The sequence below is a fragment of the Delphinapterus leucas genome, chromosome 10 (assembly GCF_059928025.1).
Source record: "Delphinapterus leucas isolate spDelLeu-1000000601 "Yukka" chromosome 10, BTC_Dleu_Yukka2, whole genome shotgun sequence".
Classification (NCBI taxonomy): Eukaryota; Metazoa; Chordata; class Mammalia; order Artiodactyla; family Monodontidae; genus Delphinapterus; species Delphinapterus leucas.
This window is the reverse complement of record NC_143138.1, coordinates 90,899,187-90,918,795: the sequence shown is the minus strand read 5'-3', so window position 1 is coordinate 90,918,795 and position 19,609 is coordinate 90,899,187.

Here is a 19,609-nt window from a genome sequence, read left to right as displayed (position 1 = left end):
TCAGCGGCTCCTTTAACCCCGCCCTGTCTGAGCGAAGAACAGTCGCCCTCCTGCGACCTACACGCAGAGGCGGGGCCAAATCCAAAGATGAACCTCGGGAGCTGTGCGAACAAAGAAGAGAAAGGGAAATCTCTCCCAGCAGCCTCAGGAGCAGCGGATTAAATCTCCACAATCAACGTGATGTATCCTGCATCTGTGGAATACCTGAATAGACAACGAATCATCCCAAATTGAGGAGGTGGACTTTGAGAGCAAGATTTATTATTTTTTCCCCTTTTCCTCTTTTTGTGAGTGTGTATGTGTATGCTTCTGTGTGAGATTTTGTCTGTATAGCTTTGCTTTCACCATTTGTCCTAGTGTTCTATCTGTCCATTTATTGTTTTGTTTTTTACTTAAAATTTTTTTTTCTTAATAATTATTTTTTTAATTTTAATAACTTTATTTTATTTTACCTTACTTTATTTTATTTTCTTTCATCCTCTTTCTTTCTTTCTTTCTACTTTTTCTCCCTTTTATTCTGAGCCGTATGGATGAAAGGCTCTTGGTGCTGCAGCCAGGAGCCAGTGCTGTGCCTTTGAGGTGGGAGAGCCAACTTCCGGACACTGGTCCACAAGAGACCTCCCAGCTCCACATAATATCAAATGGCGAAAATCTCCCAGAGATCTCCATCTCAACAACAACACCCAGCTTCACTCAACAACCAGCAAGCTACAGTGCTGGACACCCTATGCCAAACAACTAGCAAGACAGGAACACAACCCCACCCATTAGCAGAGAGGCTGCCTAAAATCATAATAAGTCCACAGACACCCCAAAACACACCACCAGACGTGGACCTGCCCACCAGAAAGACAAGATCCAGCCTCATCCACCAGAACACAGGCACTAGTCCCCTCCACCAGGAAGCCTACACAACCCACTGAACCAACTTTAGCCACTGGGGACAGACACCAAAAACAACGGGAACTACGAACCTGCAGCCTGCAAAAAGGAGACCCCAAACACAGTAAGATAAGCAAAATGAGAAGACAGAAAAACACACAGCAGACGAAGAAGCAAGATAAAAACCTGCCAGACCTAACAAATGAAGAGGAAAAAAAGAAAAAAAAAGATGAAATAGGCAGTCTACCTGAAAAAGAATTCAGAATAATGATAGTAAAGATGATCCAAAATCTTAGAAATAGAATAGACAAAATGCAAGAAACATTTAACAAGGACCTAGAAGAACTAAAGATGAAACAAGCAATGATGAACAACACAATAAATGAAACTAAAAATACTCTAGAAGGGATCAATAGCAGAATAACTGAGGCAGAAGAACGGATAAGTGACCTGGAAGATAAAATAGTGGAAATAACTACTGCAGAGCAGAATAAGGAAAAAAGAATGAAAAAAACTGAGGACAGTCTCAGAGACCTCTGGACAACATTAAACACACCAACATTCGAATTATAGGGGTTCCAGAAGAAGAAGAGAAAAGGAAAGGGACTGAGAAAATATTTGAAGAGATTATAGTTGAAAACTTCCCTAATATGGGAAAGGAAATAATCAAGTCCAGGAAGCACAGAGAGTCCCATAGAGGATAAATCCAAGGAGAAACATGCCAAGACACGTATTAATCAAACTGTCAAAAATTAAATACAAAGAACAAATATTAAAAGGAGCAAGGGAAAAACAACAAGTAACACAAAAGGGAATCCCCATAAGGTTAACAGCTGAACTTTCAGCAGAAACTCTGCCAGCCAGAAGGGACTGGCAGGACATATTTAAAGTGATGAAGGAGAAAAACCTACAACCAAGATTACTCTACCCAGCAAGGATCTCATTCAGATTTGATGGAGAAATTAAAAACTTTACAGACAAGCAAAAGCTGAAAGAGTTCAGCACCACCAAACCAGCTTTAGAACAAATGCTAAAGGATCTTCTCTAGGCAAGAAACACAAGAGAAGGGAAAGACCTACAATAACAAACCCAAAACAATTAAGGAAATGGGAATAGGAACATACATATGGATAATTACCTTAAATGTAAATGGATTAAATGCTCCAACCAAAAGACATAGACTGGCTGAATGTATACAAAAACAAGACCCATATATATATTGTCCACAAGAGACCCACTTCAGACCTAGAGAAACATACAGACTGAAAATGAGGGGATGGAAAAAGATATTCCATGCAAATGGAAACCAAAAGAAAGCTGGAGTAGCAATTCTCATATCAGACAAAATAGACTTTAAAATAAAGACTATTAGAAGAGACAAAGAAGGACACTACATAATGATCAAGGGACTGATCCAAGAAGAAGATATAACAATTGTAAATATTTATGCACCTAACATAGGAGCACCTCAATACATAAGGCAAATACTAACAGCCATAAAAGGGGAAATTGACAGTAACACATTCATAGTAGGGGACTTTAACACCCCACTTTCACCCATGGACAGACCATCCAAAATGAAAATAAATAAGGAAACCCAAACTTTAAATGATACATTAAACAAGATGGACTTAATTGATATTTATAGGACATTCCATCCAAAAACAACAGAATACACATTTTTCTCAAGTGCTCATGGAACATTCTCCAGGTTAGAACATATCTTGGGTCACAAATCAAGCCTTGGTAAATTTAAGAAAATTGAAATCGTATCAAGTATCTTTTCCGACCACAATGCTATGAGACTAGATATCAATTACAGGAAAAGTTCTGTAAAAAATACAAACACATGGAGGCTAAACAATACTTAATAACAAAGTGATCACTGAAGAAATCAAAGAGGAAATAAAAAAATTCCTAGAAACAAATGACAATGGAGACACGATGACCCAAAACCTATGGGATGCAGCAAAAGCAGTTCTAAGAGGGAAGTTTATAGCAATATAATCCTACCTTACGAAACAGGAAACATCTCGAATAAACAACCTAACCTTGCTCCTAAAGCAATTAGAGAAAGAAAACAAAAAAAACCCCAAAGTTAGCAGAAGGAAAGAAATCATAAAGATCAGATCAGAAATAAATGAAAAAGAAATGAAAGAAACGATAACAAAGATCAATAAAACTAAAACCTGGTTCTTTGAGAAGATAAACAAAATTGATAAACCATTAGATGAAAAAGGAGAAGTAACAACTGACATTGCAGAAATACAAAAGATCATGAGAGATTACTACAAGCAACTCTATGCCAATAAAATGGACAACCTGGAAGAAATGGACAAATTCTTAGAGAAGCACAATCTGCCAAGACTGAATCAGGAAGAAATAGAAAATATGAACAGACCAATCACAAGCACTGAAATTGAAACTGTGAATAAAAATCTTCCAACAAACAAAGCCCAGGACCAGATGGCTTCACAGGTGACTTCTATCAAACATTTAGAGAAGAGCTAACACCTATCCTTCTCAAACTCTTCCAAAATATAGCAGAGGGAGGAACACTCCCAAACTCATTCTACAAGGCCATCATCATCCTGATACCAAAACCAGACAGGGATGTCACAAAGAAAGAAAACTACAGGCCAATATCACTGATGAACATAGATGCAAAAATCCTCAACAAAATACTAGCAAACAGAATCCAACAGCACATTAAAAGGATCATACACCATGATCAAGTGGGGTTTATTCCAGAAATGCAAGGATTCTTCAATATACACAAATCAATCAATGTGATACACCATATTACCAAATTGAAGGAGAAAAAACATATGGTCATCTCAATAGATGCAGATAAAGCTTCTGACAAAATTCAACACCCATTTATGATAAAAACCCTCCAGAAAGTAGGCATATAGGGAACTTTCCTCAACATAATAAAGGCCATATATGACAAACCCTCGGTCAACATCGTCCTCAATGGTGAAAAACTGAAAGCATTTCCACTAAGATCAGGAACAAGACAAGGTTGCCCACTCTCACCACTCTTATTCAACATAGTTTTGGAAGTTTTAGCCACAGCAATCAGAGAAGAAAAGGAAATAAAAGGAATCCAAATCGGAAAAGAAGAAGTAAAGCTGTCACTGTTTGCCAGTGACATGGTACTATACATAGAGAATCCTAAAGATGCTACCAGAAAACTGCTAGATCTAATCAATGAATTTGGTAAAGTAGCAGGATACAAAATTAATGCACACAAATCTCTGGCATTCCTGCACACTGATGATGAAAAATCTGAAAGTGAAATCAAGAAAACACTCCCATTTACCATTGCAACAAAAGGATTAAACTATCTAGGAATAAACCTACCTAAGGAGACAAAAGACCTGTATGCAGAAAATTATAAGACAGTGATGAAAGAAATTAAAGACAATACAAATAGATGGAGAGATATACCATGTTCTTGGATTGGAAGGATCAACATTGTGAAAATGACTCTACTACCCAAAGCAATCTACAGGTTCAATGCAATCCCTATCAAACTACCACTGGCCTAAATGTAAGGCCAGAAACTATCAAACTCTTAGAGGAAAACATAGGCAGAACACTCTATGACATAAATCACAGCAAAATCCTTTTTGACCCACCTCCTAGAGAAATGGAAATAAAAACAAAAATAAACAAATGGGACCTAATGAAACTGCAAAGCTTTTGCACAGCAAAGGAAACCACAAACAAGACCAAAAGACAACCCTCAGAATGGGAGAAAGTATTTGCAAATGAAGCAACTGACAAAGGATTAATCTCCAAAATTTACAAGTAGCTCATGCAGCTCAATAACAAAAAAACAAACAACACAATCCAAAAATGGGCAGATCTAAATAGACATTTATCCAAAGAAGATATACAGACTGCAACAAACACATGAAAGAATGCTCAACATCATTAATCATTAGGGAAATGCAAATCAAAACTACAATGAGATATCATCTCACACCAGTCAGAATGGCCATCATCAAAAAGTCTAGAAATAATAAATGCTGGAGAGGGTGTGGAGAAAAGGGAACACTCTTGCACTGCTGGGTGGAATATGAATTGGTACAGCCACTATGGAGAACGGTATGGAGGTTCCTTAAAAAACTACAAATAGAACTACCGTATGACCCAGCAATCCCACCACTGGGCATACACCCTGAGAATACCATAATTCAAAAAGAGTCATGTACCAAAATGTTCATTGCAGCTCTATTTACAATAGCCAGGAGATGGAAACAACCTAAGTGTCCATCGACAGATGAATGCATAAAGAAGATGTGACACATATATACAATGGAATATTACTTAGCCATAAAAAGAAACGAAATTGAGCTATTTGTAATGAGGTGGATGGACCTAGAGTCTGTCATACAGAGTGAGGTAAGTCAGAAAGAGAAAGACAAATACCATATGCTAACACATATATATGGAATTTAAGAAAAAAAAATGTCATGAAGAAACTAGGGGTAAGACAGGAATAAAGACACAGACCTACTAGAGAACGGGCTTGAGGATATGGGGAGGGGGAAGTGTAAGCTGGGACAAAGTGAGAGAGTGGCATGGACATATATACACTACCAAACGTAAAATAGATAGCTAGTGGGAAGCAGCCGCATAGCACAGGGAGATCAGCTCGGTGCTGTGTGACCACCTAGAGGGGTGGGATAGGGAGGGTGGGAGGGAGGGAGGGAGACGCAAGAGGGAAGAGATATGGGAACATATGTATATGTATACCTGATTCACTTTGTTATAAAGCAGAAACTAACACACCACTGTAAAGCAACTATACTCCAATAAAGATGTTAAAAAAAAAATAGAAGTAGAGTGAGATTATGCAGTTGAATATTCAATGGATTAAAATCTAATAAAAAAAAAGTGAATCAATTTTAAACTCACTTAGAAAGGTTACTGAGTAAATCATAGTACAGATGCTAATGCTGACAGGACAAAATCATGATGTTTATATGTGACTGAATGACATAAGAGAAGCACTATTTTAACCTTAGTGAATTACTATTTCTGATAGGACTCAATCAAAACAGTGGATAACCATTATCCAAGTTTGAGTTCTCCCCAAGTCAAACCTCAAGACAAGAATTTGGATCCTGGCAGTTTATTTGGAGGTAATTCCAGACAGTACAGTGAGGTAGTGGGGAAGAGAGACATGAAGGTGGGGAAAACCATTCAGTGTGCATTAATATTGTGGGCAATTTCAGTCCTGTCCCACTGGGGACATTCTGATAGACAGTGTAGAACACACTAAAGAATTGTCCCACTGAAAGGCATGGATGCTGGGGTGTTTGCCCACAACTTTCCATCTATCTCTGGTTGGTGGTCACTTCTGGGGACATCAGGCCTCTGGCTTTTTTGTCCTGCCCTGAGGGGGCCAGGTGATTTTTGGAAGAGATATGGGAAATGTTACATGGTGTAGGGACCTCGCCTATACCTCCAGTAGAGTCAAAAGTCATGGGAGATGCCCTGACCGCATCTGCTTCAACCATTACTCTAAAGGCTATAGAACTGATTTAAAATGGTTTTTAAGCGATCAGTAACACGTGCCTTAATTTCCAGAGTAATTTTAAAATTGTACTGTAATTCTGGAAAAATTATTCACACCAGTATAGTATAAATGAGGTAAATGTATTAACCAAGCTATCTCCTCTACAACTAGATTGGATCAACAAGAATCTAATTCTATTCATTTTGCATTTTGTATTATAAATGGTGTTTGAGGAATTGGAAGGTGATGAGTTAATACTCATATATTCAATATGCCCATGAATATTTCCACATCATAGGCTAAAATTTAATTCTGAAAATCAGGGATGAGAGGCAAAATAGATACTTGCAAGGAAAAATAGAAGAAAGATCAACAAATGGTTCATAACTGTTAGTATCCAAAGGAGTTTTTAGGTCATCCCTTCTTCATTTACCCTCTTATCACCAAACACTAATCCTTCTTGCTCAAGTCCATTAGTATTTATTTTCCTCGGCTGAATCCCAATTCATTTTATGCCAGCCATCTCTGAGGCGCTCAAGTACCTAATTTTTGGCTCTGCACTTGCTAGAGTCTGCACCATTACCCCATTGTTCTCATATGGAAGGTTAATCTATCTCTATTTTCACCCTTTGGGCCTGCTGACAAGAAATAAATGTTGTGCCCTGAACCCTTAGTTTTTCAGAAATCTAAATATTAATTGGGATGTAAGTGCCTATCTCAGAGGCTCAGGTGAGAAAGTTAAAGTACTGTTTGGAGTTTTTAAATTGATCTGACTTCAGTTGGGATGGGAGTTTGCAGCTGAAGTAAGGGAGGTCCATGGAAAATTGCCCTGTCACTTTAAAATATGTCCTATTTTGCACCACTGTGTCTCCAGCACCAGCCTCTCACAGAGAGCAACAACTGGAGAGATAGGATACGTTTAAAAACAGCAACTTGACTCCTTAGCCACGCTTTGGCGGAGCTCTTCACTATTGATCAGAAATGGACTTGTAGTCTTTCTTCTCAGATTGCAAATTTATTTTTACTCCTGCACAGTTCTGTAGCAAACTCCAATTCAGAATTGGGGTTGTACTCAGCCCTCTCCTCTGAGACACTGTTGCTGATACTCACTCTGGGAACACGTTTTGCTTCACATTCCATAGTACTATCCTTTGTGCAAAAGGCAAAATTGGAGTTAGTTAATTAAAAAGCACTAGAAAGCTGTTGCATGCACATAGGTCCAAAAGAAATCACAGCCATTCTTAACTGAAAGTACATGGTGGTTCAAATAGGCATCGCTTATTTGGTGAAAACTAGAAACTACATGTGAGAAAAAATGCTAACCTTGGTCAATTATTTCTATGGCCTTTTATCTTTAATCTTCACATCTTCCATAAGGACTGACACTAGTTATGAATTTAATCAGCAATAATAGATGTTCAGTGAGTGTACTGAGTGAGGGAAAGGGTTTTAGGAATTGGAGATAGGGAGATCAATTAAGAATAGTAGGAGGGGGTTCAGATCAGCCCTGCTCACTGTGACGCCTGGAAACACAGAGGGAGCTGGGTGAGCCTCGCTGCCCCTGCGCGCGGTCAGGAACATGCTCTGCCCTGGCTGGAGGCTCCCTGGCCAGCCGGGGCCTGCAGAGTGCTTGAGAGGAGCATCACACAGACGTGCTCCATTGAGCTCTCCACCCACAGGTCTCCTGGACTAGGCCCCCCATCCAGCAGTGTTTACTCAGTTCTCGGGGTCCCCTGGCCCATCCAGGATTCCCATCCACTCTTCTGCGCTGCTGGCGACATGCTTTGACGCATCATTTGGTTCTCTGGCCTCAGTTTTAGGACTGGAACTCCACAAATGGCGCTGACGTGCATAGAAGGATTTGGCTTTAAAAAATCCCAGACGTTATCATTCTACCTGGCGTAGCTTGTTCTCTCTTTTCATTTTACAAAAAAAAAAAAGTACTATAATTTAAAAGTACTAATAAAAATTGATTTCTGTAAAGGAACTTCCTTGTGGTACCTCCAACAAGATAATTGAAGCCACAAGGTCCCGGTCTTTTTAAAAGCAAATTAATTAAAATATTTTGAAGATGGTGAAAGGGACTGATTTTAATAAGACAGGTTAGGTCAGAAACTTTAAAATCACAGTGCCTTTCACCTTGAAACCTGGACCCGGCACGGTGACCTTCACCGCTTTGGTTCACTAGAATATAAACAGAGTTCCTTAGTGCAAAGGAAAGTCTTTAAGGGGCTGCAGCAATGCAGCCACGTTCATGTAGCAATTCAAATATAAAAGTTCCATCCCGTAATGCCTGACTTTCCTAAAAACAATGACAGCCTCCGTGAGCAGACACAACTTTCTGTCATGTTCCAGCCGCCCTGCGAGTCTGACCCAGATCACTGGGAATGCCACAGGGCGTGTGGAAGGTAAACAGAGCCACATGTGCTTATAAGGAGCCCATCATGGTTGTTCTCCTGGTAACTGGAAAAGGGAAAAACTTTAAACGCCCACCCAGCCCACACGAACGAGTTCACAGGGCTTCCAGCAAAAAGGCTGCTCCGAAGCGTGACGCCAGGACGCAGGGCAGCCCGGGGGTGCCTGTTCACCCGGCATCGTTCCCGGGTTTTCCTCGCTGACGCCTTTTTCCGCGGGTATCGTGATGACTGTTCCTGCTCCTCGTCCTCAGGCGTAGACACGCGGAGATTAGTCAGCACACCTAGACCTGAGCTTCTGCGTCCAAATAAATACACGCAAAGGCCACTGCCAAACACTGTTTGCAGCCCTCCTCTCTCATAACGGGGTTAGTGATTTAACTGACTTGAAGTGAAGTAGCACACCTTATTTTGTGTCTTTTGTTGGATTGATAAAGCCAATCACCGCCCCCACTCCCCCTTTTTCCCCCAAGCTGTGGAGGAAGAGTTGCCCTCACTCTTCTAGAAATGTTTCCCTTGCCCATGTCTCCCCGTGTATTTGGTTCTGTTCTTGTTCACGTCCCTCATTCTAAGGCCCGGGCTGAGGGCCTGTCTCAGCCTCTTGCTGGGTGGCAGCTCTGCCGCGTCCCCACTTGCTCCTGCACCCACCGAGGGCCGGTGGCTGCTGCTTGACACAGCAGAGCCGCTTGCACCCTCAGGGAACAAAGGAGGACCAGAGGAGCCTCCATGACCTGCGTGTGGTGACTGTGAGCAAGGAAAACTCTCTGCCCTCTGGACGCACGTGTCAGGGAGACACAGGGGTGCCCGGCCCGGGTTGTCCTTCTTGCCACATGGGGCCCGGAAGACAGATCTAGATTTCCACGGTCGACGTGGAAACAAACTGTGCCTTCCAAAGCGTGGCTTTTCTAACTCAAGGTTGGTTACGTGCTCCTAACTTAGTAAGTTCATTCTCCTTTGGAGGAACTTTCTTACATGTAGTGATTTGTAGTCAACAGTGGCGGGTTGCCTCCTGGATACCTTTTTGGCATGCATACCAATTTAGTAAAAATCTTATACTTTGCCTACGTAGGCCTTTTCTGCAGAATTTTTAAAGTTACCAGTGTTGTTAAGCATCTTCAGCTCTGATGGGTGAAACGTCTTGCATACAAAATGATGAGGGAGTTGTTAAAAGTGCACACAGGAGGGGCTTCTGCTCAGAGTGTGTCAGAGCAGCTCTTGTACTTCATGCCTTCAACTCAACAAATGACCATATTCCTTAAAATAAAATGTGAAGTTGTTTTTTAAACAAACAAACAAAAGAATGGTTACTTCAAGTTGCTACAGTGTCCTCATCTGGGGAGGAAAAAGCAAAGTGGTTTATTCAGTTAGTTACGAGAAGTTGAGAGACTTGAAAGGAGCATAGAGAAGGGATTCACGTTCTCTATGGTGAGCACACATGAAGGGGACTCTTTTGCCTCCTCAGCATGTGGAACTGAATAAGAGTGTTGAGTGAGCTCTCTATTCCATTCCATTGATCTATATATCTGTTTTTGTGCCAGTACCATACTGCTTTGATTAATGTAGCTTTGTAGCATTGCCTGAAGTCAGGGAGCATGATATTTCCAGTTCTGTTCTTCTTTCTCAAGATTACTTTGGCTATTTGGGATCTTTTGTGGTTCCATATAAATTTTAGGATTATTTGTTCTAGGTCTGTGAAAAATGTCATGGGTATTTTGATAGGGGTTGCATTAAATCTGTAGATTATTTTGGATAGTTTGGACATATTAACAATATTAATTCTTCCAATTCATGGACATGGGATATCTTTCTATTTCTTTGTAGAATCTTCAATTTCCATCACAGGAAAATAATAAAAAAAATAATTTTAGAAAAGAGCTGAATGAGAGGCTGCAGGAGAGTGAAAGGAAAAAAACAAAAATGCATTCATTCTGGAAAGAATTATATTCCAAACACGAGCCAGGGCTGTGGAGGATATTTTTTCTGAGTCCTTTATCGTTTATTCTAAAACAGTTATTACTCCTTACTATGTGCAGGGAGTGTGCTTTGGTTCAGGAACAACGATCAAGATCTTTTGCAAGAAAGCAAAGGGAGAAGTAATTTATAGGTTAAAAGATATGGTAAAGTTGTATTAACTAATCACAACAGATAGGAGATTATTTGTATCCTGACTCAAACACATTTTTAGAAAATTACTAGACAATGGGAAAAATTTGAACACTGACTAGCTATTTGAAGTTATTCATGAAACACTGTCATTTCATTGAGGTTCGACAATACTATTATGTCTAAGTTTTAAAAGTGTCCTTATCTGAACCTACCGTATAGCACAGGAAACTCTACTCAATACTCTGTAATGACCTATATGGGATTAGAATCTAAAAAAAGAGTGGCTATATGTATATGTATAACTGATTCACTTTGCTGTACAGCAGAAACTAACACAACATTGTAAATCAACTATACTCCATAATAATTAATTTAAAAAAGAAATACACCCTGAAATATGCACAAATAGAATAAGAACAAAAAATAAAATGAAATTTAAAAGAAAGATCATGTCCATGGCTAGGCAGCTCTCAAATAATATATTGATTACTATACTAAGGCAGGGTCTAGTCTGAGAGCCTTAAGCAGTTAACGATCGTTTATGTTGGCTTGTCACAAACATCTTATGAGCTCTTAGTATGTGACTAGAGTAAACGTGTAATGTAATCCTTCCCGACACCCCTTCCACAGCCTGCTCCCAGGCTCTTTGTTCTCATCTCCATTTCATAGAGTGGAGGCCAGAGCATGTCACCTCCCACTTCCAGGCCCTCGCTCCAATTCGTTGGGTTTCAATGCAGTGGCTATTTTGGACAAGTGTCCTTTCACTGGGTACCTGCACCAGTGGAATGAAAGTGGTGTGACCCATAAACGAAAATAATTAAGGCATTTACCAAGTTTCGAAACAAATTCCACTTGAAATTAAAAAGCTATAATTTAAAACCATTTCTCTGTTCCCACAACATGCAAGAGAAACTGCTGTCTCACTCAGGTGCCTAAGAGAGGTAAATGTTTTCCACCAACCAGAGGGATGGATTTTAGAAGATGGAATCATCTTGGAAGGCCATTATGAACAGAATATGAGAATTCCATTTCTCAGCATTTCTCCTTTATGAATATAGGAAAATGGATTCAGAAAATAAACCTAAGCAAGCATTTGTCACTGATAAACCTTCCAATTGTTTGAAAAAAAAGTGACCATTGTCTTGTAGCCTGAACATTTTTTCCCCTGGATGAACTAGAATTCATTTGCTTTATCTATAGAGCATAATTGCCTCTGTACCTTCCTGGCTGGAATTATACTTTAGTTCTGCCTGATTATATTGTCATTCACATCTGCAATGAGAACAGCAGAAAGAATAAGCAAAATATTAAACAGAGTTTGTTCTAAAGAACTGTTTCCTAGCCTCTATGTCAGGAGATGAACAGAAGCATTGCCCATACAATTATGAGCAAACCCTATTTATAGCACAAGTTCTTCCTCAAAGCACCTTTTTTTTTCTGTTGAAATCATGCCAAATGGCTTAGTGTTGCTTGAGTAAATATCGTGCACTTACCAGTTTGGCTTGAAAGTAGTTTGGGAATTAGCTCTTGATCCATCAATGGGCAGCAAGGAAACTGCAGCTACTGAAAGGTCTGCTAACATTCTCCCCTGTAAGCAGTCCCTAAAGTCAGAGTCATTTTCTACTGCAAGAGTTGATTAATGGGAAAAGAACTCTTGTGCTAAAATAAAATGTCAATAATTTGGGCACAGAACAGTGTAGCTGGGTCAGTTTTAGAAGGCTTGCTCTGTGTACATTACAAAATGACTCATTCATTCATTCATTCATTTGCTCACTCATTTATTCTTTTATTCAAACTATTCCCTGTGGGTTCTAGGATAAGGATGGGAATACAAAATGATTATGATATACTCCCTAACTTCAAGAAATTAATGATATAGACTGATAGATAATACTGTCAAAGATGTACTGAACATTTACTTAATAATTTGCTGAATGCTATTTAAAGCATTTTTGGGTTTTTTTTTAATCGAGGTAAAATTGGTATATAAGATTATGTTAGTTTCACATGTACAACATAATACTCTGATTTTTGTATGCATTACAGAGTGATTACTACAATAAGTCTAGTTACCATCATCACTATACAATTGGCCCCCTTACTCATTTCACCTGACACCCAATCCCCTTCTGTTCTGGTAACCACCAATCTGTTTTCTGTGTCTATAAGTTTGTTTTGTTTGTTTGTTGTGTTTTTTAGGTTTTACATATAAGTGAAATTGTACGGTATTTGTCTTTTTCTGACTTATTTCACTTAGTGTAATACCTTCAAGGTCTATCTGTGTTGTCACAAATGGCAAGATGCCCTTCTTTTTAAAGGCTCAATAGTATTCCATTATGTATATATCTATATCTATATATATATCACATTTTCTTTATCCATTCATCCACTGATGAACAGTTAGATTGTTTTCATATCTTGGCTATTTTTTAAAATGCTGCAATGGACATAGGGATGCATGTATGTTTTCAAATTAGTATTTTCATAGTTTTTGGATAAATGCCCAGAAGTAGAATACCTGGATCATATGATAGTTCTATTCTTAATTTTTGAGGAACTTCCTATTTTCCATAGTGGCTGCACCAATTGACATTCCCACCAACAGTGTATAAAGGTTCTCTTTTCTCCACTTCCTCTCCAACACTTGATGGATTGTTTTATTTCATCCTCACAACACCTTTATCAGGTATATACTATTCTAATCTTCATTCTCAGATGAAGAAACTGATCCTCATAGGTGGTATTTACTCCTAAAAACTACAGCATAGTGGGGCAAATGCTGTAAGAATGCAGAAGCAGGAGTGATTGATTCTGACCGAGGTTTAGACTACATACTTCAAAGGATGAGTAGTATTTAGATTTCATTTTGAAAGACAAATTGCAATCTCGTCCATGCTCCCATAGAAATTCTAATACAATTCTGTTACAGTACTTAGTATATTATATTTTATTTAACTGTATACATTTATATATTCCTCATGGAGTTACATCTTTACAGGCACCATTTTGACTGCCCAATGCCTTGAACTGTGTTCAAGACAGAGAAAGTTTTCAATACATTTATTCTGAATGCATACATGAGCAAGATTTCATTAGGTGTAGTAAAGTGAGATTTCCAGAAAAACAGAACAGCATTAGACTTGGCACAGAGATATGAATGTAATTGTGTTATTTGAGTAAAAATGAGTATACCCCCAGTTAAATGTAGGGTGTAAGGATTATAACTGGAGGAGAGGTCAGGAAAAGAGAGAGAGAAAACTGGAAAGGCAAGTTGCCTTTTGATTATGAATTGGTTTTTACTTGAACTTGATTCAAAGTCAGTGGGGGAGGCGATGAACATATGACCTGAGCTATGTTGGTAGATTATCAAGCCCGACATGAATTAGCAAAAGGGTTAGTTGGAGGGTGAGATGAAGTTTTCTACCAAAAAGCTGATGGCTGGAATGGAAGTGACTGAATGGAAGTAGATACAGAAAGTGAATCAACAGCATTAATGACTGACAGAATCAAGGTGATGCTTGAGAGAGAGGAATAGAGTAGAATAGTAACCTTGGACTTTGAAGTGTGTCTGGGAAGAAAGTCTAGCTATTAATGTGATAAGTTTCAGGGTTAGAAGCAGAAAAACTTGGGTTTTAAATTCTCAAAATTCACAATGAATAGATCAACAAAAACCCATGTGTCCCAAATTCCTCAGGGTTTTGACTATTAAGTGTCTAAGACATTTCCTGAGCTACTTAATCCAAAATTCTAGAGCAGTCTTCTTTATCTAAAAGATAGACTATCTGGCATCAGCTATCCTGAACATTCAAACATAGTCAGTTACATTTTCTCAAGGTCTCTTCTATACGAAAAATTTTTAGAATTCAAGTGAACTCCTGAAGAAGCCCCAAATGTATCCATAGTCTCTAAATGCCCTGAGGTGGAGCACACAAACAATGCTTGTGTCTTTGCTATAAGACTTGTAGAGCAATTCAACACGTTAGTCTATTGAGCCATCTAGATCCAGAAATTTCTTCACAAACGTTCTAGCAGATTAGGGCTGTATTAGCTAGCAGAAAATAACAGACACCCCACCTCCTGCTGACTTGGAAAATAAGGATATTTATGGCTTCCCATAACTGGGAGTCTAGAAGTAGGGCGCATATCAGGATGACCTTGCTCACGTGTTCTTTCTCTGGAGCTCTCTGGAAAACGCTTTCCTCTGTGTGTGGACTCAGTTGTCAGGAAGGCAGTGAAATGACTATAGAATTTGAGCACATGACTGTGTTTAGATAAAGCATGAGAAACAGAAGCTACTGGAAAGAAACCATTCCAGAAAATAGAAGAAAAATTACTCCAAACAAACAGCAAATGTTTCCTGTACTCTCACTGGCACAAATTGCACAATATATGTTCATGCTTGAGCCTATCACTGGCAGTAGGGTGGAATTACTCTTAGAATCTATCAGTGCCCAAGAGAAAAAAGAAATACAGGTTGCTGGTAATTAAGCTATTACAAGGGCAGAGTGAGCAACGGGGTCAGGGAAGTGACCCAGAGATCAGTAACTGCAAGAAGCCACTATTGCCTCTATACCTGGAGAATAAAAAGCGGAGAAAGCAGTGTAACCCAGTGCTGCTCCTGATAGACTTGCCTGTCACTGGGTAAGAACAACCCAAGAGACCTCTGCTCCACTCCCTTTGCTAGAACCCATTGTCACCTGCAGATTCTCTTTGCCGGAAGCAGAAAGACAACAGCTTTGCTCTTCTTACTCCTTATTTCACATCTGGTGGCTCACACTGGCAATACCCATCTGCATGACAGTCTAAGAAAAGTCATTTGCAAGAATGATTCTGGGCTCAGGGTCTACAGACAAATAATCAGCATGCTCTCAGACCAAATAAGCCTGCACATGAAACCGAGGAGGATGGCAAGTGAGGGTACGATTATAGCAGGTATCAGTTGCCCTGAAGCACATGGGCTATGTGGGTAAGAGACAAATACTGAATAAAAGTGGGTTTTGTTAGCATGGAAGAAAGGAGGATGGATATTGTGCAGGTTAGCAATACCGTACGCAATAGCACTGACAATTAAGCCTACGATTCATCTTCAGTGACTAATACAAGTTTGAGAAAAGACCTTTGAAAATATCACTTGAATTGAAATCACATAAATAGTGTGTGTCTCTTGATGGTCTGAGAAGATTTCTTTGATTGCTTTTGATTTTATTGGCGAAACACCCTACGTGGACCAAGAGAAATATTCCTACGGGGGATATTGTTATCATTACAACACAAAACCTAAGAGGAATAATTAATGCATTAACTAAGATCGCCTCATTAAGATGGAATGTGTTAGACATGCTCACACATTCTCAGTAAGTCTGACTGCTTTATCGCTTATTTGACGCTAACAGATTTCCTTCTCTGAGTTTTCACTTCACGTTGGCTCAGTGGGAGTCCAAATATCATCACAACTGAGCTGGGAATAAAGATTTTGTCAACTCTTTTCCTTGATGATCATATCATTTAGGACGAATTCCAAAGGGCAAGACAATCTAGCCTTCCAGTACAGCTAGAGTCCCATGCTGCAGTCCCACTGGACCTATTTCGAGCTGCTTGGCAAAATATCAAAGATTGCTCCATTAACTTACTTCTATCCTTCCTGCCCTCTAGAAATTTCTAGTCTCTATGTCTTGTCAAACAAGAAAGACTTAAAGGCTTAAAGACTCTTCTTTCTCTTTGGTCATGAATACAACTCAAATGACAAGCCAACCTTTTATGAAATGTGGACTTATCCATATTTCACAACCATTTATGATACCATGTGATCATCCATCTGCTTTTTTGAACTACTCTTGCAATTCCATACTTTCTTTTGGTCAAATAAGTTCTGACCATGCTCTTGTTCTTTTTTGGTTTTCTTACAAAATATGCTTTTTGTCCCTATTTTAATGCTCAAACACTCAATAATACTTATCATAATTGTAATTACATTAATTTTTGTCTTTTTTAAAAAAACTACAAAGAAATGTAAGCTAGTCATAACAATTAAAAAAGAATAGAGGAATAGAAAATAAAAATAATCTTTTCTTCCCACCCTCAAATGTCTTCCCATTTTTGGAAATCATGTGAAGTTTGTCCTTCTAGGCTTAAAAAATTTATTAAAATGTTTAAATATGGGATATTTCAAACATACACAAAAAAGTAATGACTGAGTTAATATAAGTTAAGTGTTCTAATCAGTGCCTGGCATATAGAAAGCACTATTAAACTTTGGTTTAAATAAAAATATATCAAGTTATCCAGTGTCCAGGTTTGACATGTGTTAATATTCTTCTATATTTGCATCAGATTTCTCTGTGCTTAAAGAGAAATAAAGCATTATAGATTCACTAAAACTTCAGACCCATGGCTTCTTACCCATCTCTCTCTATGCTGCCCCCAGCCATCGCCTCTGTCAAGGCTCTCCCTCTGGACTGTCTCAGAACAGACCTGTCCATAGGGAACAAGGATTGGCAGAAACCTCAGAATCTGATGCTTGGTATATAGCATCCTCATATGTGTTTTGGTAACTTTTGTCCATATATATGTATGCCCATAATCAATATATGCTATTGTTTTGTGTATTTTTTAAGTTTATAAAACTGGCATCTTACTGAACACATTATTTTATAACTTCATTTCCCCCCTTCTCATTATATTTTTCAGATCTTCCCATTTTAACTCATGGAATTCTTGCTCATTGATTTTAATTTATGTATATTTTTCAATAGTATGATTAAATGGTATTTTATTCACTCGTCTTTTGTTGACAGACTTTCAGGTTGTGTAAATTGTTATTACAAAGGAGGACAAAATGAAAATCTTTGTTCATGTTGCCTCAAGTACTCATGAAAGGCTTGCTCCAGGGTAAAGACCTAAACACACACTTTCTGGGTTGTAGTATCAGTGCATCTTAAAATTCACGAGGTATCATTAAATTATTCTCTAAATTAGCTGTATCAGTTGGCACTCTCACTGTAAAAGCTTAAGAGTTTTCCTCTTTCTTGCATATTCACTAACTACTGTCCTGGTCAGACACTGAAATTTTGCCAATGGTATCTCTTAATAATTTTAGTTTGGCTTCCTTCGACATTTTTGAGGATACTTATCTTTTTTGATATGTTGGTGGGTGATTTGGCTTTACTTTTTCATAAACTATCCTTTGCTTATTTTTCTATTGGGTCATCTGTTTTTTCAATTGTTTTGTTCACTATTTATACTTGATATAAATTATTTCTTGGGTATTTACATTATAAATATTTCCTCTAGTATGTAGTTTATACTTACTCTGTTTATGGTATCTTTAATTTTAAGGTAGTCAAATTTCTCATCTTTTGCCCATTGTAAATATTTTTTACATTCTCTTTGGAAAGTTTTGAAGCTTAGCTTTTCGACATTTAGACCTTTAATCTGTCCAGAATCTATATTTGTGTATTGAGTAACAGAGATACAGTTTTTTTCTTTTTACACACGAATAGCCAATTGTCCCAGTATCATTTATTCCTTTATAACTTTTAAAAAAAATGTCAGATTTGTGTTATCCTAAATTCCCATATGTTCAGCACATTTTTCTTGGCTCTCCATTAGATTCATCTGGTCTATTTTTCTGTCCTTCTTTTCTATTTTACATCTCTCCACTATCGTCATACTCTTTTAATTATTAGATGTTATTTAAAGAATTATTAGTTAGATTTCTTGATACTAAGCCATTCCTATTAAAAATGTTTTTGTTTTTTGTTTCTAACATGTGTATTTGTTTATAGTGGGACAAACTCTTGGCATAATCACACTTTTTTTTCTATGTTTATCAAATACTATGTGTTGCAAAAAAAGTTTTTCAGTATATAGCCCTAAGAATTTTTAGCCTACTCGTTTTTCGCTATCCAGGTACAATAGCGAATGAGCTTCACATTCATTGTCTGACCCAGAGGGAGGAGAAGGCACAAGAAAAACTTTGAAATTACACATTAGCAATAAGAACCTTCTGTTTTCTCCATACCTCTCACCACCCGCTATAGATTATGTATATTCCAAGGGCTGGAATGAGAGTAAATATGAAGTGAAGACTGTTTAGTGGTGGGTCCCCAGGGAAGGGCCACTGAAGCTCAGTTTCTCTTAGCCCTCTTCTTGGTGGGGGTTGGGGGGAGCAGTGATAATAAGAGTTGAAAGAAACATCAGATAGACTTGGAGTTTGCAAAGGAATCCCCAAGCAGACCCTATGGTAGCATAAATATTCTAAATTTCCTTCATTCCCAGTGTGTCATTAGAATAGTAGAGGAGAAATGATTCTATCTACGTCTCTAGGACAATGGGCCCTGCACCCCTTACGAAGTTTCCCAGGTCTCCAGAAATGAACAGGAACAGTAAATGAGTTCCCATGTGCTTAGGAACAGTATAGAAGTTGTTGAAGGACTTAGAAAACTTAACTAATTTCCCCACAGCCTCTTTGCAGCAATAGAAAACTTAACTAATTTCCCCACAGCCTCTTTGCAGCAATAGAACTGCAGGATTTTTTGGCCTTGGTAGCCAGAGGCACCTTCTGGATAGGTAGAAGTCAATGAACTTGTGGAGCCATCTGGTCCTGGACTTTTGTTTGTTGGTGGAGAGATATACCATGTTCTTGGATTGGAAGAATCAATATTGTGAAAATGAA